The following is a 22,195-nucleotide window of genomic DNA, read 5'->3' as shown; positions in this document are numbered from 1 at the left end:
CTGGGCAGAGCTCCCAGGTTGGCCACTTACCCTCTGAGCCTCAGTTTCCCCATCTGCAGCTAATGGGTGCTGCTCAGGGGATCAGGCAACCATGAGGTCACATACGAAGGCTCCAGGAACGTGAACTAGGAATGTGGACGTCACTAACCCAGCAAAAACAGCCTTGCACTGATCACCAACTTTGTAGGATAATCCAAGCCCTGGCATGAAGGCAATTAAATGTCCTCCTGAACTACAGGAAAAGTTTGGCTGTACCCTTCCTCCTCTCTTGCTTGCCAGATCCAGATCCAATTCGCAAAGGCTGGAGGACTGATCCATTCAGCAGAAGTCATGGGGAAGAGAAGTGAGGAGTTAGTGATGGCACCCAGGAGATCAAGGTTTGGAATGCGTTCAGCTGCTGGCTGGAAAACTAATGGGAGATGAATCTTGGCACTACATAAAGAAGAGTGCTGTCATGGCCAGAGCTGAACAGGGATTGGGGGGCAGGGCCTCCTTGGAAGTGGTGAGTCCCCTATCCCTGGGAGAATTCAAGCAGACCCAGGGCACCCACATAAAGGGGATGTTGTAAAAGAGATTAAAATGAGTGATTCCTTCCTTTCCTGGATTCTTAGGATTCCAACCCAACCCACGATGACAGGGCACCTTCAAGGTGCTGGCCTCCTCCAAGGGACTGTACACATGCTGGCTCCCTTAGTTCTCCCAACCACCCAGGGAGGGAGTTATCCATAGCCACATTTTTCAGATAAGGAAACCAGGCTCTATGGGACCAAGGTGCTTGTCCGAGGTCACTGCACAAATCGCAGTGAGAGTGACAGGCAACCCCAATTGGAAGGGTAGCCCAGGAGTCAGGCTGAGCACCTTGCTTACATTAATCCATTGGATCTTCACAACTATTACTCTCCCCATTTTACAGATGAGGAAACTGAGGCTTGGTGAGTGAAGGCAATTTGCCCAAGGTCAGAAAGTCAGTAGGCAGCAGCACCCAGATGCCGATTCCAGTCTGAGCTCTGCCTGACACCAAAGTCCAGGCTTTCACCAGAGCAGCAGTTTACAAACCAATCTTCAGGGTCTGTCTGTTGCGTTCTCCACCAAGGCTCATTGCTAGGGGTGTTGCGGACTCCTGGAAAAGTGCTCCTCCCACCCCCACCCCGCTGACTTCCCCTTCTGGGAGAAGAACCAGGAGGACAGGGGAAGTGGACAAGTGGCAGCTATTACTACCATCTCTTTCTGCCCCCTGAACCTCACAGTTACAACAGAGAAGGATGGGCCTCGTCCAGCAGGGGTCTGTCCTGCGGAGAGGGGGCTCACAGTGCCAGGGGAGAAATGAAGTGGTGCCAGCACAGTCCTTGGTTGTGCCCTGGACACTGGTCCTTTAAGAAGCAAAGCCATCCATTCCTCTAGGACAACATGGGGAAGGAGAGTCCCAACATTTCCTGAGCACCTACTGCATGCCAGGTACTGAGCACATTCAATCTATTGTCTCATTTACTCTGGTCATTGACCTGGAATACTTACCTGACATTAATTAGCCCAGGACGCTTGAGGATCACCCCAGCCTGCAGGACGCCGATGGTGCTGTTTCTCAGCTCCTTTCTGCCCTAGCCCCTTCCCTCTGCAGTTCCCAAAGCCTCTATCTACAGCCACCCAACATCTGACGTCACCCTGGCCCTGACTCTAGTATGACATTTGGGAGCACCCTAGTGCCACCTTCTGGCTGGTGCTGGAAGAACAAGGGGCCAAGCTTGAGGGTCTGGCAGCCCGGCTTTGACAGGCTGGCTGCCTTGGGGCAGAAAGGAGTTGGATACAGCCAGGGCAGAAAACAGGAGTGTGGAAAACCAAAAGAAGAAACACAAAGGAGGCAGGAAGGAAGCAAAAATAAAGACCATAAAGATCTACTGTTGTGGAAGTAAGAGGCAGGCTGGGAAAATTTTGAAGATGACTTTTACCACCTACGTAAGGCACAGAGATATGAGTGGAACATCCGCCAGCCACAGCTGTGTGATAACTCAGTTCCCACCCCGTCAGTTTTACAGGGTCTTTATACATGAGTACAATGCACAATTTCATGCACAGAAGACACATCCATCCATCCCATCTTTCCAGAAATTGTGCTGGGATGCATGGGGGGGAGGGAGAGGTGCTTATAATGTAGACTTGTAAAGTGATTCAACATATACATTTTGAAAACAAGGAGAGTCACAGTAAACAAAATAAGATATTTACATAAAAAAGATTCAGCTATACATTTGCAAAGACAGTATTCTTTAAAAAATAACAAATGGAGTATATATATTTTTTATTTTTTTATTTTGGAGTATATTTTTTAAAGGGGTAAACATTAAGGATATTTCTGTCAGAGTTGTTAACTTTGAGGATACATGGCACGAAGTCTTTTTGATATGAGGGGGGTGGGTTCCCTGATTTCTATCCTCTTGCTGTGGAGGGTCACACCCTGGCTCTAAACTTCCCGGTAGGTGGCACAAAAAGGGAATCAAGAGTCACTTACACAATCCCCAACGTCTATGAATGAAGACACAGCAATCGCCCAGGAAAAGCACAGCTTTGGTACTAAATAAAGATAAGTTGCTCCCAAGCTGGATGAGGAATTCCAGGGGAAGAAGACAGAGGGAAGATAAGTGATGTTCCCAGTGAGAGCCTTCCCGTGAACTACCTCGTGGGGCACCATGCCCGATGCAAGCATGAGACAGCCCTTTTGATGGGGCCAGACCCCGCTGACCTGACCAGGAGGTGGGGAACGGTCGGGAGACTTGGTTCCCCTCATAGGGTTCGAATCCAGGTGTGCTGTGAGTACTCTAGGCTAGTACTCCCTGTGGAAGCCTTGCTCCTCGTCTCTCCTCCAGGGGACTGAGTCTTTCTCCTAAGCTCTGAGCTCGTGGGAAAAGCCCACCTCAACTCACTTGCTTTCCAGGGCTCCTGCCTGGGACGGGTGCCTCTGGGAGCCTGGTTGGGTGGCCTTGCCCTCTGGATGCTGTGTCAGGCTCCACTGAGGGTCCAACTCCACTGCTGAGTCAGTTTCTTGGGTCCTGGGTTCCTTCCAGGCTGTGCTGAGACACCTTGGTTTGCTGTGGCTGAATTAGTGGAAACAAAGAGACCTGCTCAGACCAAATTACAGAAGGGAAGTTGATGGCACAAACACAGGTGGGGCAGCCAGGGAGACAAAATTATTTTGACACCCCAAGATGGACCAAATCAGGGCTCTTTGGGGTGCAAATGACAGAACCCCCAAGTCAACCTCAAGCAAAAGAAGGAGGAGGAGGAGGTGGGTCAGAGCAGGGTTCAGGTACGTCTGGACTCACAGACGCAAACGCTGGCCCCAGGACTCAGTCTCACACCTCTTGTCTGCTTGTCTCCCTGGCTTCATTCTCAGGCAAGCTTCCCCAGATGGAAGAGAACGGCTGCCAGCACCTGGTCAGATGGACCCTCTCAGCATCCCAGTGAATTGAGTTCCTTTCCTCCTGCCAGCTCTAACCACAGCCAGGCGGGCTCAACTGTCATTGGCTGCCTTAGGTCACATGTCCACCTCAGAACCAATCACATGGCCAAGAGAAAGCATTGCCCTGATAGGCTAGGTCTGGGTCCTGCACCTACTTTACTCAACCCAATCACATGGACTGAAATTGTAGGCATCCCTTAAGGAAAAGAGGGGTCTGTAGTCAGAAAGAGAATGGGTGTCAAACACAGGTGCGTCTGTTCCACTCAGGAAGCCCAGGGACCAGAGGCAGATTGCTGGTGGGGACTGAGATGGGCTCTACATCTCCCCGCATCTTCCCTCTCCTCTCTGTGGTAACATCTTGGTTGATATGGAGACCCAGGCCAACCCAGGGCTAGTTCACATGGGCTCATGGCGTCAATCCATCTGTTGGTTTGTGTTTTTTAATGTTAGAGTATTTATTTATTATTCAAGTATAGTTGATATACAATATTGAAACTGGTTTTGAATCCTGGTTCTGCACTTATTAACTGAGGTTCACTGGCCACTTTATCTGTCTGGATTGCAAGGTCCTTACCTGTGCACTGGGTCCAATGGCAGGGCCAGCCTCCTGGGTGGCACTGCCAGAGCGTTGTGAGCTCAGGCATTAAGAATACCTAGCATGAGCTGCTGTGGAAAACAGTCTGGTGTTTCCTCAGAAAGGTAAACAGAGAATTGCCAAATGACCCACCAATTCCACTCCCATGTTATACCCAGGGGGATTTGAAGCAGGGACGGTATCTGTACACTCGCCTTCACAGAAGCAGTACTCACAGTCATCAAAAGCCGGAGGCAACCCAACTGTGCACCAACAGATGAATGGATAGACAAAATGTGGCATAGCGTACGATGAATATTATTCAGCCTTAATTAAAATGGAATGAAACTCTGACACTTGACAACAAGGAGTATCTTAGAAACATTATGCTAAGTGAAATAAGCTTAGCTTATTTCAAAAGGACAAATATTTTGTGACTCCATTCACAGAAGGTCCCTAGACTAGGCAAATTTATAGAAACAGAAAACAGAATAGAGGTTACCAGAGGCTGAGGGGAGAGAGAAATGGGGAGTTACCATTGAATTGGTAGAGTTTCTGTGTGAGAGGTTGAAAAATTTCTGGAAGTGGTGATGTTTGTACAACATTGTGGATGTACTTAATATCCCTGAATTGTACAATTTAAAAAATGCATAAAGTAAAGTAAAAACAACAACAAAAGTGTATATAATCTTAAAAGGGAAAAAGTGGTGAAGTAACAATAACAACAAAAGTGTGTATAATCTTAAAAGGAAAAAACAATACCTAGCAGAGAGCCCGGTCATAGCACAGCTTCAATAAGTGTTGCTATAATCAGTATTTGTAGCTCTGTTCACACTTTTTTCAGCATTTGCTTTCACTGCCAGGCTGACCAGGTCAACCAATTGCATCTGTTTCCTGGGATGCAGGACTTCTGGTGTTAAAATGAGGAAAGTTCTGGGAAAGCCAGAATGGCTGATTGCTTACCTGCTGCCAGTTCTCTCTTCTCTTCATTTCCCAATGCTAACACTCAGAGAGGGAAAATCCATCCGGCTTGTCTTTTCAAGCTAAGCTGCCCAAGTCACCAATGGCCCAGCAGAGGGCGTCCTTGAAGCTGGGGTTCACCCTGGGGTTGGGGGGCTAGGGTCGCCTGTGGGGATTTCCCTTTGAAGGGCCTGTGGGTGCGGCAGGTACTAGAATGTTTCCAGGTTACTGGGAGGGTTGGCAGCCACTGACCGGGGCCAATCCGACCATTAGACACCAGCCTCAGAAGCTGACACTTTTGCAAGCAGACCCCAACCCAGAGGAGTCTTGCTTAGCCTGAGACCACGTTCCAACCGGGGCACTGGCCTCTGTCCCCCATGCCCCCTGCACCCTATATAATACCACAGCCTTGCCCAGAAAGGACCTGGAGACCCCTCCACCCTGTGCTCCGGTGTGGCAGCTGTTGTGATGTGACTGGGTACATGTCCCTGGCCTTCCGGCTCACCCCGGCCTCTGGCCTCTGCTGGTCCACGTCAGTTACAACAGGGACTACAGGGTCTGCTGGGTGCCGGATCCTCGGTGCTCAATGACGTCTCATGTACATCTCACAACAGTCCTGGGAGGACATTCACCAATGAGGAAACAGACCCAGAGCTGCAAGGTAATCTGCCCGAGTTCATCTGGCTAGTCTATGGCTGAGCCAGATTTGAACCTGGTCTGTCTGACTCCAGAGCATGTGTTTTTCCTGGCTTCTTGCTCCCTAAAGTCACTCCCCAGGGAATCCAGCTTTTGGGAGCCCAGGGCATCAGGGAGGGAGCCTGGGATCCCCATCCCCTACATACTGTTCCACCAGCCATTACCCCACCACCAGGAGGTAGGTATTTCTACAGCCTCCCCTTGCTGGGCCTCCATGTTCCGCTGTGAACGGAGGGTGGGCTGGGTGGATTCTTAAAGCCTCTTGCAGGGTTGGGAGGGTGAGAGGGGCTGAGGTGCAGGGCTTAGCTGAGCCCTGGGCTGGAAGCAAAAGATGGGTGAATGCTCACAGGAGCTCCATGTCAGGGGGGCGTTCCTGCCACCTGGCCTCCTAATCGTGTGCTCTGAGCTTCCCAGTGTCACCCCTCAGAATCCTCACAACCACCCCAAGATGTGGGTGCCATTATTTTCCCTCCATTTTTGCAGATGAGGAAACGTTGGCTAGGAGAAAGTAATCAGATAGTCCAGACTACACACATAGTATGTGGCGAAGCCAAGGTGAACTCAGCCTTCTCCAAGGCAGGCGTCTCTTACCCCAGCCCTGCCCCCACCCTCTTACCTTCTGCTGGGTACACCCCCATCCCCCACTTTCTTCCCCTGCCCACAACCTCATCTCCATTTCTTAATGCTAAACCAGGCTGCAGCCAAGTCTCCTTGGCCACTCAGACCAGACCGCACCGTCCTGCTCCCACTAGGGGGAGTGCAAGCTCCTTGCAAAGACCTCAAGAGGTGAAAAGGGAAGAGGTGAGACCCAGCATCAAGAAAGATGTACAAGGCAGGTGGGCTGAAGGTGGGGCTGGGACGGGAGCCTTGCACCTGGGACAAAGCCACCGGGCTGAAAGTCCCAATCCTGCAACTGCCTGGCAAGGCCCCTTTGCTCTGCAGGCCTGTTTCCTTGTCTATAAAATGGGAGAGGGGGTTCCCTAGAGCAATTTCTAAACGTGGGTGAGCGTGTGAATCACCTGGGGACCTTTTAAAGGGCAAATTCTGAATCAGTGGGTCTGGGTTGGGGCCTGGGAAGCTGCATTTCTAACAAGCCCACAGGTGTGGCCATGCTGTTGGTTCTTGAATTCATCTCTAAGAGACCTGCCAGCTCAGAGAACATTTTGGTTTCTTGAGTTGAGCGGGGATGACTTGTCCGTGTTCTGAACCCTTCTGCAGAAGTGGCCATTCACTCATGCCTCTGTTCAGTCACCAGGCATTTTCTAGACTTCTCTCTGTGCCAGGACCCTGCCTGGTGCTGGGGACATAGAGATGGACAAGACCCATGGAGACCCAGAGATTACAGCCCCATGTGGCCAGTGCTGGGGGAGAAAAAAGCCTGGGGTGGGGTTGTGGGAACACTGGAGGGGCCCTGCTAGACCTGCAGGTGGTGGGCACATGTGTTTCAGGAGAGAAGACTTCTTCACCTATTCTTAATGAACGGGCATAGGCGAGGGTGGGGAAGGGAAAGGGTGTTCCAGGCAGAGGAAGTGGCATGTGCAAAGACCCAGAGAAGAGAGAGCCAGACTCACTGAGATGTGCCACACACAGACATACAATCACACCAACTCTCACACATGCGTGCACACACAGACACACACACCCCTTGGGGGTGCAGATGTGGCAAGAAGCAGTGTCCTGAAAGAGATGAGAATTCTTATTCTGAAACCATGAGCTCCGATTGGAGTAGGGTGTTGTGGGGTGGTTTCCATGGCAACTCTGCTTTCCTCTGCAAAAACTCTGCTAAGATAGCTTCCAAGTCTCTTTCAACTCCACGGCCAAGGCTCCCCCAGCTGCCAATCTCCAGAGGCCACTCCCACCCCACACTCTAGGCAAACAGGCCTTAGAGAACTGGACCCCAGGAACTGTCACACCCAAGGCCCACACTTATCCTACCCTTGACTTCTCCAGCCCCTGCCTGTTCTTCTGCACCCTTGGTCTCATGCTTTCCCCCACAAAAAATTTGAGGAGGCAGTTCTAGCTGCCCTCTTTGGAGGTCACTGAAGCTCAGAGAGGCAGATATTTACCCAGGGTTCCACCTGGGGCCGGGGTGGGAATGAAGACTGCAGTGTACAAAAGATCAAGGTCTCAGATTCCCTTTGCCTGGCCTCCACCCCAAGGCCAGAGTATTCATTCACCCATTACATCCATTCATATCTACTGAACATCTGCTCTGTGCTACGCCCTGCCAGACCCCAGGGACACAGACCCAGGCCCAGGAGCTCACAGTCTAGTGAGGAGACAGACTTTGAACAAAAAAGTAAATGAACACATCAAGGCCCTTCGGGTATTCATAGGCACGTGGGCTCTCCCCACTTCTGGTTCCAGTGGGGAGAACAAACACGGCTGGGAGTCCTGAGGGAGGAGATGGGAGAACCCAGGCCTAGGAGGAGCCTACAACCCCACTGCTATGGACTGAAAGCTGTGCACCCCTTGCTCTCTCTTAGATCACTCACTCTGGGAAAGCTAGCCGCCATGTTGTGAGGACACTCAAGCAGCCTTATGGTGAGAGGTCTATATGGCACTGAGACCTCCTGCCAACAGCCCGTACCATCTTGAGTTTTTACTCATTTTTTAAATCTGTTTGAGCTGTCAATTACTGAAAGAGGTATTGTGGATTTTTCTACTTCTCCTTTTAGTTCTCTTGAGTTTTGCTTTATATATTTTGAGGCTACATGGTAAATTGCATGCAGATTTAAATGGTATGTGCTTGATCAGTTTAATTTTTTTCACTGTAAATAGTTCTTTTTATCTTTAGTATTGCATTTTTTTTTCTACTTAAAGTCTACTTTTGATACTAATGTAGCTATACCAATTTACTTTTGGTTAGTATTTGCATGGTCTGACTTTTTCCATCTTTTTACTCTCCTGATTTCTGTATTCTGATGTTGGACACAACTCTTTTGTAAGCAGCATATGATTGGGTTTTATTTCTTTTTTATCGTGTTAATGTTTGTCTTTCAACTGGAGTATTTAATCCGCTTCCATTTAATAGAATTGCTGAAATATTTGGCTGTAGGTCTACCATCTTGCTGTTCATTTTCTGTTTGTCCCACTACTTTTCTATTACTTTTCTCGCTTCTCTTGCCAACCTAAAATTACATATCCAGCCAAAAATATCCTTTGAAAATGAAGGTGAAACAGAGATATTTGGGATAAATAAAACTTGTAATAATGCATCACCAGCTCGCCCCCATCAAATGAATTAGTAAAATATGGTTTTTTAGGCAGGAGAACATGGATCCCAGATGGACACTTGGCAATACAGAAAGAAACGAAGGCCAATGGAGAGAGAAAATATGTAGTTAATCTAAACAAATATTGTCTGTATAAAACAATAATAAAATCCTCTTGTGGAGTTTGAGATACATAAAGAATTAAAATACCAGATGGTACCAGATGACAATAACATGCAAGTCAGAAGGGGGTAAATGGAGTTTTAAGTGGCCTGAAGTTCCTGCATTTCCCCACAAGTGGTAAGAGCACTAACTTAGAGTAGACTTTAACAAGTCAAGGATCAGTATTGTAATCTCTAGGGTAAACACTAAAAGAATGGAAGAGTAACAAGCTAATAAAGAGATGACATGGATTAATAAAAAATGCCAAAGCAGTCCAGAGTAAGGTGAGAAAGAGAAAACAGAACATACATGTTTTTTAAACTGGAAAAAAAAAGAGTCAAGCATGAAAAACATTTCAAAGGTAATAAAAATGTTAACTTGGGTGGTAAGCACACAGGGTTCACTTCAACCTGATTTAAAAAATATGTAATATACTTTACATATATTAGATAAATATTCTTTTGCCTCTACTCTATAATTAATTTAAAAAATTTAAAGAACAAAACAAGGCACATATAATAGGCCTCGTTTACATATATATATTTCTGTATAAAAGAAAAAGAAAAGAGGTGGGACAAATAGAAACATATGCATATATTTTTTTCTGTAGAAATAAACATTTGGAGACCTATTGGCCAAAATGCAATCAGTGGCTGGCTGTGGGGTGAGGAGTGGGAAGAAACTGTCGACAAATTCTACCTTATATAGTCCGTGGAGTTTGCTTTTTTTCGGAAAGCACGTATTACTTAAATAATTACAAATCACAAGCAGGCTGTAGATATATTTCCATTCCGAAAAAGTACTATTGTAGAGTCGTAAATAAATTTTTTTAATGTAATGAGAAGTTTTTAAAATGTCATGAGAATAGGACGCGGTGTGTCTTGCAGCCTGGAAAGAGGGGCTGTAAGGCGGACCCCGTCACTCTACCCAGCGCTTAGTGGCTGGCGTTGAGTGAGGGACCTCCCGTTGTCGTGACCCGCCTCAACCACACGGTGGCGCCGCGAGGCAGGCCAGGCCGCTGCCCAGAGGACTGGGCTGGGTTGGAGGCGGGAGAGGTGGCGGAAGAGAGAGGGGTGCTGTTGTGTTGGGGAGGGGCGGCGCGCCTTCGTGCACAGATTTATTTCTTCAGCATCCCGCAGACAGCCTTCCCAGGTGGCGTCCGGAGCGCTCGCACGCGGCAAGTCGATCGCCGCCGTAGGTGGCTCCGGAGAATTCAGCACCAGCCGCGGGGCTCTGATCCCCGCAGCGGTGCCGGCGCTGGGTGACATGCCCTCGCGTCCCCCAGCGGACTGGATTTCCAGAGCACGCCTGTGGGACTGGCGCTCACAAGGCGTGTCACACAGTCGCAGGGGCCTGGAGGAGTGCGGGACACGTTGGCCCAGTGCACCTGCCAGGGAGCTGCAGGGAGGGTGGAGGGGGTCCGGCCTCGGATGAGGGGCTCCTGGGTCTCTCCAGGCTGTGAAGGGAGTTGCTGGCCCTGTGAATTCTCCCGCAGGTGAATATGAGCACCTCACTACCTGCTTGAGATACCCCACGGCTCCCCATTGCCCCCAGGGTGAGGTCCAAGCTCCGAAGCCTGACTCCTGAGTTCTTCACCACCACCACAGCCCCCCAACCCAGCGCCCCTCTTTTCATTCCCTCCTGCCTGTCACACCCATTCTCACCCTGAGCCTTCCACCTGCTGTGCCTGTTCACTCACTTTCCAACCCCTGTTCTGCTTGGCAAACTCTGACTCATCCTTCAGACCTATAGTTTAAATGTTGCCTCCTCCTAGAAGCCCCTCTAACTCCTATGGGTCCCCCCAGGCTTCCCTCTCCTAATAGCACTCTGGACTCTAATTATATATTTATTGCTGGCCTCCCCCATTGGATGGTGGGTCCTTGAGGGCAGAGGCTTGCCTGCAGGGCCATCACTGCTCCCCCAGAGCCAGGATGGTACCCAGCAGGTGCTCCATAAATCAGTGTACAGGAGCAGGCGTCAAACGGTGGGAGCCCCTTCCTTTTGAGGTGCCTGAGGGGCAGGGCAAAGGCTTTGGTGGACTGTGGATGGGACAGAGATGGGAGGGACAGGACAGTTAAAACAGCCCATCCAGAGGAGCCACTGGGCTCCCCTTGGGCTCCTGCTGCAGGAGGAGACAAACCGCAGGGGCGGGAGGCTGCCAGGGTCCTCCCCAGCACCCAAAGTGTGGCTGGATGCAGGCTGACCTCACGCTGCACCAGAAAAGTGGTGGGTTCATGGCTCAGCTTCACCCAGCTCTGCCAGGCATCCTACAAATGTGGTTGCCTTCCAGCCCACATGCCCCACTGATGTTGGACATCGCCCACTGAACATCACAGCACCCTAAACTATCAGTCCTTCCCCTAGTTGCTTCTCTCCCTGGTTCCCCACCCCGAAGCCACAATCCCTCCTCCCTGACTTGCCCATCACGCAATGCCTGGTCTCTAATCAAGGACCCTACCATTTGCTTTGCTGACCTCTCTAGTGTCCTGTGAGGACAACACCCCTCCCTATGTGCCCCACCCATCCCACACCCCACAGTACAGCCAGACTGTACTTTCGGTTCCCCCAAATGATCTGGAACTGCTCTCTCCTCCTGGCCTTCATGCTGATTCCTTGGCCTGGACATTGCCTTTCTATCTGGCGAATGTGTATGCATCCCTCAGGCTCCTCCTTAGACACCCCCTTCCTCCAGGAAGCTCTCCCTGGTTCACTGTCTTTTCCTGGTGCTTCCATGGGTCACCTGAGCTTTCCACATCTCTGCACGGGTCACACTGTTTTGCCAGACCCTGTGGTCAGTGTTGTGTCCCCAGTGCTGACCCAGCTGGCTGTGGCCTCCTTGCTGAAATCCCTTCTCCCCTTAGCTCCCAGATGTCCGCTCTGCTCTCTGAGTCCTCCTACTTGCTGGCTGCTGCTTCTCAGTGCTCTTGTCTCCCTGCCCCCTAAGGTTGGCATGCCTTAGGACCCGGCCCCCAGGCCTCTTCTCCGTCTGTGCTCTTCCTTGGGACTGGCATCCAGCACATGGCTTTCAATTCCATCTGCATGCGGACAGCCCCCACGTTTCCAGTTTCCATCCCCAGCCTGGACCTGTTCCCTGACTCCAGGCTCCCCCTTCTGCTGGGTCTCTGCTCCTCACTTCTCCACTTGATGGCTGATGCACACCTCCAACTTAGCAAGTTCAAATCAAGCTCCTAGTTCAAACTCCCTTCTTCCAATCTGCTCGTCTTCTATGGCCCCCAGGCTCTTGTCCGTGAAGCCAAAACCTTGGTGTTAGCCTTCATTCCTTTGTATCAGCCCACATCCAATCCATCAGGAAAACCTGTGGCTACTTCCAAATACACCAGAGTCCTACCACTTCTTACCACCTCCCCCCAACCACCTGGTCCAAGATCCCTTGTTGGGTCAAGTGCAGTGGCCTCCTGACCCCTCTCCCTCCTTAGCCCTGCCCCCTTCCATCTAGTCCCAGCCCCACAGCCAGCCTGTAAGTCAGGTCATGCCCGTCATCCCTGAACTTCATCCCATCCTCCTCCTCCCTTGGAGTAACAGCCGTGCCTTTCCCTGCCCACTAGACCTTGGGAGCCTGCTCTCTGGCAACCGCACGCTGAACAACTTGGCTGTTCTCTGAACGTCCCGGCCTCTGAGCCTTTGCACTGGCTGTTCCCCCTTTGATACTCCCACGCCCCATATCTGCAAACTCCCTCCCTCACTGTTCCCAGGTCTGCTCAGAGTGGCCTCCCCTGACCAATTCACATGCTACTCCACTCCCAGCACTTCCTACTCCTTCACGCTGCCTTATATGCCCGCTAGCTCTTGCCACCCCTGACGCATCATAATCGTTCATGTGTTTATTTTCTGTCTCCTCCCCTAAGATATAAATCCGAGAGGGCAGGAATTTTTTTCTCTTGTGTTCCCTGCTGTATTCTCAGTACCTGGCATGTTGTACACCCTCTTTCACCAGACAGCGAAGGCTGAAGAAGCAGGCATATGACTGTATTCGCTATCAACACCAGAGTATTGAAGCCATTATCAGTGTTCAAGAAATATTGAAGGCATGGCTGGCTGGCTGGCTGGGTAGATAGATGGATGGGTGGATGAATGGGTGGGTGGGTGGATGGATGGATGGATGGGTGGATGAATGGGTGGGTGGATGGATGGATGGATGGATGGATGGATGGATAAATGGGTGGGTGGATGGATGGATGGATGGATGGATGGATGGATGGATGGATGGATGGATGGATGGGTGGGTGGGTGGATGGATAGATGGATGGATGGGTGAATGAATGGGTGGGTAGATGGAGGGATGGACCAAAGCATTGACTGGGTAGGTGCTACCCATGCTTAACTCTTCAGGAGGAAGCAGGTTTGTCCACCTGGAGCCTCAGAGTCATTTAGGAGCACCTGAGATGCTAAGGCCCCAGATTCTGTCTGGCTTGGCAGGACTTCCCCAAGTCCCAGAGAATTTGCAATGCTTATTGCCAGCAGCAAGGACAAACTGTTCCAGTATCACACACCTGCCATACAGTGCTTGGTGGCCAATAAAAAAATCAAACAGGATGGATTTGTGTGCTGAGATGGGAAGATTTGGGGTTGAGTTGTTAAGTGACAAAATCATGTCACTGAACTCTCATAAAGATCGAGCCATGTGTGGTGTGCATAAATATAGACTGTGTATGTGTCACAGTGTGCATAGGAGAGGGGATGGACTCACATTCATGCACTCCTAGTGACAGTCACTGCCAGCGTACAGAGTGGGATTGGAAGGGAAATTTCCTTATTAGGCTGTATACTTCTTTATTGACTTTTCTTTTAGGAATAAGCTGTGTTTTTGCAGTCCTATGTAACTGGGCACACATTTTTAAAGAAGTCATCCCTATGTATGTTTCAGCTCTAGGTCTAAACACACATTTTTCTAGCTGTTTGATGGAGTTGGGTTGGGTTGTAGGGGGATGTGGATTGAGGGTTAGTGGCAAGTTCCTCCCCCCAGGGCAGGAGGTGTGGAATCTGTAACCACGGTCTGACCAAACCAACCCCCAAAACCTCATCTTGGCATTCAAGGCCCTCTTCTACCCAACTTTTGAGCCCAATCTTGCAGTATTCCCAAACACACATAGCAGGGGCTGGCAAACTGAAGCCTGTGGGCCAAATCCAGCCTATTGTCTGCTTTAGTATGGCCAGTGGGCTAAGAACCATTTTTAGAATTTTTTTAAATGGCTGGAGGAAATAATCAAAATAACACGATTTCATGGTGGGAAAAAATGATATGAAATTCAAATTTCAGGGTCAACAAATCAAGTTTTATTGGAACACAGCCACACTCACTCTCTTGCTGCTCCTGAGTTGAGTAGTTACAACAGAGGCCGTATGGCCTGGAAAGCTTCAAATATTTACTCTCTGAATTTACAACTACTACCCTTTACAGAACAAAAATGTGCTGCTCCCTGATACATAGTATCTTCTGCCCCAAGCAAATCAGAGGGATTAGTGGCCCCACCCCTTGGCCTCTGCTCTGTCAGGTCCAGCCACCCTACATGCTCTGTCTGCCATCTCCCCATGCCTACCAGCTGGAAAACTAGCCATCCTTAGAGAGTGTTTCAAACACTTCCTGCAACTAGGCGGGGGTGAGTCACTCTGCTGATCCTCCCTCCTGACTGATGCCCGTGTTTACCTCCCCACCCACCCTGCCCCTATCCAAGCAGAGGACCTCACGGGCAGGGACTCTGATCCGCTTGTGCGTCTCCAGCGCTTGGCACAGTCTCTGGCTAAAGTTTGCTGAATTGCATGGACTGCTACAATTGCCGTGTTGGTAAAATGCTTCCAGGCTTCTTGGCATTTTCCTGACTCACCATAAAACCTGAAAACCAGCCAGGGAGCATGGGATGTGGGGCGGGGTCAGGTGGAGTACAGAGAACTGAGCTCATGTGGGGAGAGGTTCTGATGATTGTGGGGGCTTCCCCAGAGCAGAAACACGCTGTGTGACCGGAGAGAACAGAACTAGGACCAGTGTGGGGCAGCAACAGGAGGACATAGCATGACTCCATTGAGGAGGGACATTACTTGTTGTCCAAGGGAACTGACTGCCTGGCAGGGAGTGAATTCCCCATCCCGGGAGGTAAGCAAGCAGAATTTTGATCAAGGATGTCATGGAGGAAATTCCTGCCCCCTGTGGGGAGCACTTGGGGTGAGCCTCCCACCTGGGGCTCTGGATCTCTTGGGGCAGTGACTAGGCACTTGGGCACCACCAAGGCCAAACTTGGGGTTCAGGGAGGAGACAGAGAACACTGCCCTGGCCAGCTGCTGAAGATGTCCCTCACTTCCCACCAACCTGCATCTCAAGCCTGGGCTGGAAGACAGGGTGTGCCAGCGTGTCTAGGGCTTACCGAACATGCAGCAGGGCCCTGGGACCCAGCAGCCAGAATTTCTCCAGTGGAACCTTGCTAGTCACAAAATCTGTAATTTCAGGGAACACTGGGGGCCCCAGACCACCATCCCCATCCCCTCAGCGCTGGAAAGCCCCAACCCCTGGCATTTAGTTAGAGCTTGCCTTCTTCCTGAAAGGGTTTGTGGCTCTTTAAGGGTAATTCAGCTTGACATGCGTGCACCATGAGGAGCCTGCAGAATGTTGTGGTTGAGAGTCTGGGCCTTGGAATCTGCTGTGAGACCACCGACCACTAGGGCAAGTTACTTAACCTTCCCAACAGAACCACGGAAGAATCAAATTTCTAATCTGGCCCCGCAGCTCAATGTGGTGGACAGGCCCCAGAATCCGGGCCTGGCTCCTGCCACTTCTGGGCTGTTAGAGGCTGATGAGCATTTCCTGTCCTGAGCCCAGCTTTCCTCAGGAAGACGTGGGGAGGATTCTCACAAGCGCCCCCCCCCCCCCCCCCCCCCCCCCCCCCCCCCCGTGCATGCAGGAGCACTGTCATCGGAAGGAGCCAGCCCCTCCTTGCCTGGTGGGTCGCTCAGGGCCAGCCTGTACTGTGCTCCTGCTCCCTGCACCCTCGCTCAGAACTCGCTGAAATTTGCCCACCCTCAGTTTTGAGGCCTTTGATTGGGCCTCAAAAGCAGAGTCACCCCTCTCCTTAAACACAGGCGATGGCGAAAGACAGTTGCTTGGAGGGTCCTAAGGATGTAAAATGGGGCCACCAGGGAGCAGACCAAAGGCTGGCCCTGTCCCACCTCTGGGCCTCCCTGTGCCCCCACCCAGACCCGCTCCTTTCCTCTTCCGTAGAAGGCACCACCAGGTGCTACAGTGGGGCCTTCTGGGCAGGCAGACACGGTCTCAAACCCCAGCTCTGCCACTGCTCAGGGGCTTGGTGCAGCCTCTCAGTTCTCCCATCTGTGAAATGGGGCTCAGCAAACCTTATTTGGGAAGTTGATGAGTGAGGTGCTTAGTAGAGCGCTGGGCTCACAGGATACCTCTCCTCCCCCACAGTGGACGACTCTCCATTCTCCCTCCTGGGGTCCCAGCCCTTTCATGGGAAGGGAGGGCCCAGTCCAAGCAGATGAGCATTAAGACACAGGGAGGGACACAAGAGCGGCCTGGTCCTCAGTGAGAGGTCCTGGAGTGTGTGCTTATAAATTAAGGCAGGAGGCGGCGAGGGGGAGTCGGGTGGGGTGGGAACAGCTACAGCTAAGAGTCCTTCCACAGTTATTTCCCTGCACACATGTTTATTGGGGATCCACTGGACAGGGTGCTGGGGGCACAGCATGGAGCTTGCATGAAAGCAGGGCTGGCAGATGACACACACATAGACGGATAATATAATGTCAGGTGCTATGTGAAGTGCCAGGTGGGGCTGGACAGAGAATGCGGGAGGGGCTGGGGGCAGGCGCATGATGTCTTAAAGAGGGTGGTTGGAGGTGGCATTTGACCCAAGACCTTAACACAGAGAGGGGTGCGGCTCTGGGGAGTCGGACTCCAAGAGGAAATGGCCAGGCCTGGAGAAAAGTCTGTGCAGGGCAGTTCAGAGGAAAGCAAGGCCAGCAGTGGAGTGGAGTTGGGGTGGTGGGGGGAGGGGAGGGGAGGGAAAGAGGGAGGAAACGGACAGGAGGAGGGGGGAGGGCGATGAGAAGAAGGCCCGGAAGGTTCTAGATTCGATTTTAGATTTACTGAGAGCTTCCTCTGGCCCTGTTCTAAATTCTACCTGTGCTAACTCCTCCTTGTACCAGCCCACAGGGGCTCTCCTTAGCCCACAGTTCCAGTGAGGAAACTGGAACCACTTGCTGAGGGTTCCCCCAGCTGGGCAATGGGGAGCTGGGATTTGGACTGGGCAGGCTTACCTGTCCTCACCGAGAGACCCAGCCAGGGTGCTGCGGAGTGGACTCAAGCCCACGTGAGTCTGTGTTCGGAGGGGGCCCGGAGGCATCAGGGTCAGACTCTACCCTGGCTCCGAGCCGCAGGAGAAGCAAGACCTGTGGGCTCCCCAGGGGCTCCACTTGGCCTTGGATTGCAGGATTAAGATAGAAAATCAGAACCCAGGTCGGAAGGTAACGTGAAGGCTCACCCAACCCAGGATGGTGGGCGTGACATGCAGCGGTGTGGCCTGCCCTTGCTCCGCTGGTCTGCCTGACGAACTCCTCTTCATCCCTCAGTGCACCTCGGCTGGCCTCTCCTCCGCAAAAGCTTGACTGGTTCTCCAAAGGACGGCTCCCTCCTCCAGCCGCGCTTTACCCCGACGTTCCCTCTTCCAGCTTTCAGATCCCTGGGCTTCCGTTCTTCCTTTCCTTTCTGTGTCTGCTCTGGCCTAGCCCGGGGTGTGGCAGGGATGGGGACAGTGAATGGGCCAGATGCGGCATTAGCTCTGTGCCAACTTGCTGGCCTCGTCCGGCCCAGCAGGGAAGGGCAACGAGCAAGCTGACCACCGGGTGCCCACTCTCTCCCGTTACCCACTCGCCTTCCTGCTAATGTCCCTCCGTGCAGCCAGACTTGGGGCCTGTGCCTACTTAGCTCCCTTTCTTTGCACAGGCTGACAGGTCACATCTGAGACCAGGGGACTCCTGCTGTGGTGTGCAGTGGGCTGGTCACTGGGCTGTGGCTGGAGCTCAGCTCCCAGATTCAGACGCACCGGCCCACTGCTCCACTGGACTCCTGTCCTGTAGCCAGGAGCAGCCTCCTGGACATCTGCACGGGCCTGTCTGCATTTCCCCCAGCAGAGCTTGAGACCCCCATCTTCAAACCCTCTCCTCAGGGTCTCCCTCAGCTCTGTAAACCAACCCAGCTGCTCAGGCCAAAAGACTCGAGATCATCGGGTTCTGTCTCTCCTCCCCATCTGACCATCCAGCCTCACCCGGGGGCCCCTGTGTATCCTGAACCACCTGCTTTTCTCCATTCCTGCTGCCAGCACCTGGTGGAATCCTAGCATCTTTTGTCTCAGACTGCACTGTGTCTTATCTATCTCCTCAGGTCCACCCTGGCCCCTCCTTAGGCCACAGTGCACACAGCAGCCTTTCATGTCACTCCCCTGGTTCAAGCCTGCAGCACCTCCCACACTGCCCAGCACAGGAGGCCCCCCGTCAAGTGGCCTCTGGCCTTTCCCTGTTCTCGGGCCATTCTCCTACCTGGTCACCAGCTCACTAGGTGGGGGCCTTTCCTTAGCTCTGCCCAGTCCTGGTTGCTCTCCCCCAAACCTGCTGGTCAGGTCACTGCTTCAATGTCACCCCTTCAGAGGGGCCTCCCCTCACAGTGTCATGTCATGCTCGGTCACATGGCCCTGCTTCATTCTCTGGCTAGCACCCCTCTCATCTGGAGGTGTGTGTGCCTCCCCCAGCTAGGATTTAAATGCCACTAGAGCAGGGACCCAGCCATCCCGGCCGCTAGCACAGGGCTGGGCACACAGTCAGCAGCCCGTTTCTGTTGGCGGAATGAGTCAGAGAACCAGATGCAACGTGTATGCCCTTTGCTACCAAACCAGAAACAAGTGCTGGTACAAATGCCAGCACTTGGTGATCCAGGAATTTTCCATCTAGGGTTTCACCCTAGGGAGGTCAGGAGACAGTTGAGCATAGTATATTTGAGATGTTTGTCTCAGTGTTGTCTGTCATCTTGACTGACTGGCAACAACCTCGGTGTCCATCGGTAGGGGAATTGTTCAGATCAAGTATGGCACAGCCAACAGGTGAATGTTGTGCAGCCTTTAATTAGGAGACAGATCTGTTCACTTTGTCCTGTCATCAAGGGAGGAAGAAGAGCCCAGGGCCCAAGACACATTTATTGTAAATGAATCCATGGAAGCTTAGAGCTCTGGTTGCACTGAAACATAAACATCTAATTCACAAAAAGAGGGAAATGGAATGGGAGGGTGGGAGTTGCCCAGCTAATCGGCTCTGACCTCAACCTGTGGAAAAAATGAGGCCCAGGGTGGGAAGCACCTGGCCCTGGCTCACACCAAGGCCTGGAGGCACAGCCAGAACTGGGGCTGGGGTCCCCCTCCTGCCAAGCCTTACTTCCTGCTCTATGCAGGTTCTGGGGGGCACAGCCTGGCAAGAGGTAGATCCTGAGCCTCATGGGGACACCCTTAAGGCAAGTCCCTTTTTTCAGAGCTCAGCTTCTGAATCTGTAAAATAAGCCCATATTCTCTCCCACCTCCCTTACCTCTCTTATCGGCTGTTAGCACTACAAAAGCTCGGGTAAGGATGAGCATTACCCTTTGCTGAGTGTTTAAGACACACTTGGCCTGGTCAGGTCCTAAGATTTTAAGGCACTTTATTACCCTTAATCCACACAGCCACTCTATGAGGAGGGGCTCTGAGTAGCCAGCCCCCTTCTACCAATGAGACTCCCAAGGGTGGAGTATTATCTCAGTGGCACCCAGCTAGTAAGTGGCAGAGTGTGGATCTAAACCCAGGTGGTTGATGTCAGTCCCATCCCACTCTATCTAGAAAAAAGCCACAGGTGCATATGTATACATGACCTCAGACCCCCAGAACCCCCCAGGCCCTGGAAAGCTGGGGGTAGAACTGGATTTGACCTCACCTGTTGGCTGGTAGTCCAAGGGCCCAATACCCTCCCCCTAGATCCCTCCCCTACTGCAGCCTCCCCCCACCCCCCACCCACTCCAACCCACTGACTCAGGGAGCCAGGGAGCTTGGTGCCCGCGGCTGCCTGGGTAGGGCCTGGCCTCCCTGTAGTTAGGGCAGTGGGAGGTTGAGAGCTGGTATCTCTGTCATCCAAAATTGGAGGGAGGGGATGAGGGGTTTAGAGAAACTTCCCTGTGGCTGGCCTAACCACTTCAGCAGCCACTGGGTAATCTGGCAGTAACTGGGCAGGGGTGGACCCCAGGTGGGCCTTTCCTCCCTGTTAACCCTGGCCTTGGTCCTCCTACCTGGCCCCCAAAGCTTGTCTCCCTGTCTCCCATCTCCTTCCTCTTGATGTCCCCTCTGCCTCAGCACCAGAGCCACGTCTTCAAAAGGCTGGTCACTGAGGCTGGGCTTCTAATGTTCCAGTGGTGCTATGGGCAGAAAGCAGAAAGGTTTCTCCTGCCTTAAGGGCAAACCATTTAGGAGAAAACTGGTAGGAGCCGCAAGCAGGAGTGCCCAGGCTGCCATTAGAAAGGAGGCCAGTCTCTGAAACAAAGCCTCCCGAGGCTAGTGTCTCACCGGGGCCAAGCTCACATTCCCAGGCTGCATTCCAGGTCCTTTTTGTGCCAGCCCGACTGGCTTGTCTCGCCCCTGACATTCTCCCAGTCTCTTGTCATTCCCCTTGTGGGCCACCCCCCTGCCTCCATGCCTTTGCTTGCACCATTCCCGCTGCCTGGGATGCTCACCCCTTGCCTGCTCTGACCATCCAAATCCTTCTCTTCTCTGTCTACCCAGGTCACATGCTTCCTCATCCAGGCAGCCTTCCCTGATTGGATCTGAATGGTGCTATTCTCCTGCAGTCTATGGCCCTGTTCTGTATTCTAGGCCTGACACAGATTGACTTACTGCATCTTTGTTCTCCCCCCTGTCCCCCAGCACCAAGCCTGTGACCTCTCTGAGGTCCAGACCTGCACTCACAAGCCTTGGACACATCACTTCACCTAAGCTGCACGGCCCTCATCTGTAAGACAGGGCAGCCAGCACGTCTGCTCATAGAGGGATCACTGATGAGTGTACATGCCGATGTGGGCAAACCCTCCCAACAGGGTCCAGCTCTGGTAGCTGCTTCATGAGTACCCAGTGTCAGAGCCGGTCCTGTGGTTACAGTAGTCAGAGAGGCTTTTTAAAGGACAGCTGAGAACATGCCACTCCAATGGACCATCCTTAGGGGCAGGCCTGAGAACTCCCTGGGAGGCACTGCCTGCCCATCTCCTGCCTCCCTCCTCGGTCTCATCTCTCTGTACTCCCCTTCCTGCAACTACTGCTGCAACCACCTGGAACTTATTTGGGGCACTAAACGCCTCATCTACTCTCTCAATTCAAGGCTTTGGCAACAGACCATTCCCTCCACCTGGCACACATCTCCCCCTCACTCCCTCCTTCTTCACCTGGCTCACTCCTACTCATACTTTAGAGCCCAGATTAGGTGACCACTCCTCCAGGAAGTCTTCCCTGACCACCTCCCCCATCTAGGTGGAGCATTGCTTCCCTCCCCCCCAGCACATACCCCACACACTGCATTGCATCGACCTGTTTACCTGGGAGCTCCACGAGGTGAGATGCCGAGCCTTGCTTCCTGTGGCAAATCCAGCACCTGGCGTGGTGTCTGGCGCCGAGTAGATGCTCCAAAAAAATTTAGTGACTAACTGAATGGATGGATGAGTCAATTTCTGCATCCCCCACACTGCAGGAAATGTCTGTAGAACAGATTTGAGTGGGAGGTTCCAGCAGGGCCTGGGAGAAACCCTTGGGGGCTGGGCACTGGGTGGCGAACAGAGTCGACCCCCATTCCTTCCCACGGGTGGGTCAGCCTCCCCACTTTCCCACAGGCCCCTGGGGGCCCAGTGCCAGCTTCCAGATGCTAAGCCCCAGCTCAGCTTTACCTCTTAGGTTTTCTGTCTGCACAGCCGGGCCAGATCCCCGCAGCCAGCATCGCGGGCAGCCAGGCCAGTCGTCCCTGGCGTCTTCCTATTTTAGACATCTCGCTGCCTCAGTCCCTTCTAATGTTTCCAGCCAGGCTGCAGGGGGAGGAAAAAGAGGTTACTGCTACTTTAAATG

At 52.3% G+C, this 22,195-nt stretch overlaps 1 long non-coding RNA gene across 2 annotated transcripts; it reads right to left on the bottom strand.

Annotated features, from left to right (window-relative positions):
- Positions 1 to 14,345: 14,345 nt before the first annotated feature.
- Positions 14,346 to 22,124, bottom strand: LOC118973121 (uncharacterized). Of its 2 annotated transcripts, XR_005062348.2 has the most exons (4): positions 22,021 to 22,124; positions 21,676 to 21,834; positions 17,342 to 17,805; positions 14,346 to 14,912 (listed from the first exon to the last, which is right to left on the bottom strand). It is a non-coding gene; the product is annotated as an uncharacterized lncRNA (long non-coding RNA). The 2 variants fall into 2 exon arrangements; XR_005062349.2 differs by lacking the exon at positions 14,346 to 14,912 and having other exon boundaries at positions 15,990 to 17,805.
- Positions 22,125 to 22,195: the final 71 nt, after the last annotated feature.

The sequence above is a fragment of the Manis javanica genome, chromosome 2, assembly GCF_040802235.1.
Source record: "Manis javanica isolate MJ-LG chromosome 2, MJ_LKY, whole genome shotgun sequence".
In the NCBI taxonomy this organism is placed as follows: domain Eukaryota; kingdom Metazoa; phylum Chordata; class Mammalia; order Pholidota; family Manidae; genus Manis; species Manis javanica.
This window is presented reverse-complemented; position numbering and strand designations above follow the sequence as displayed.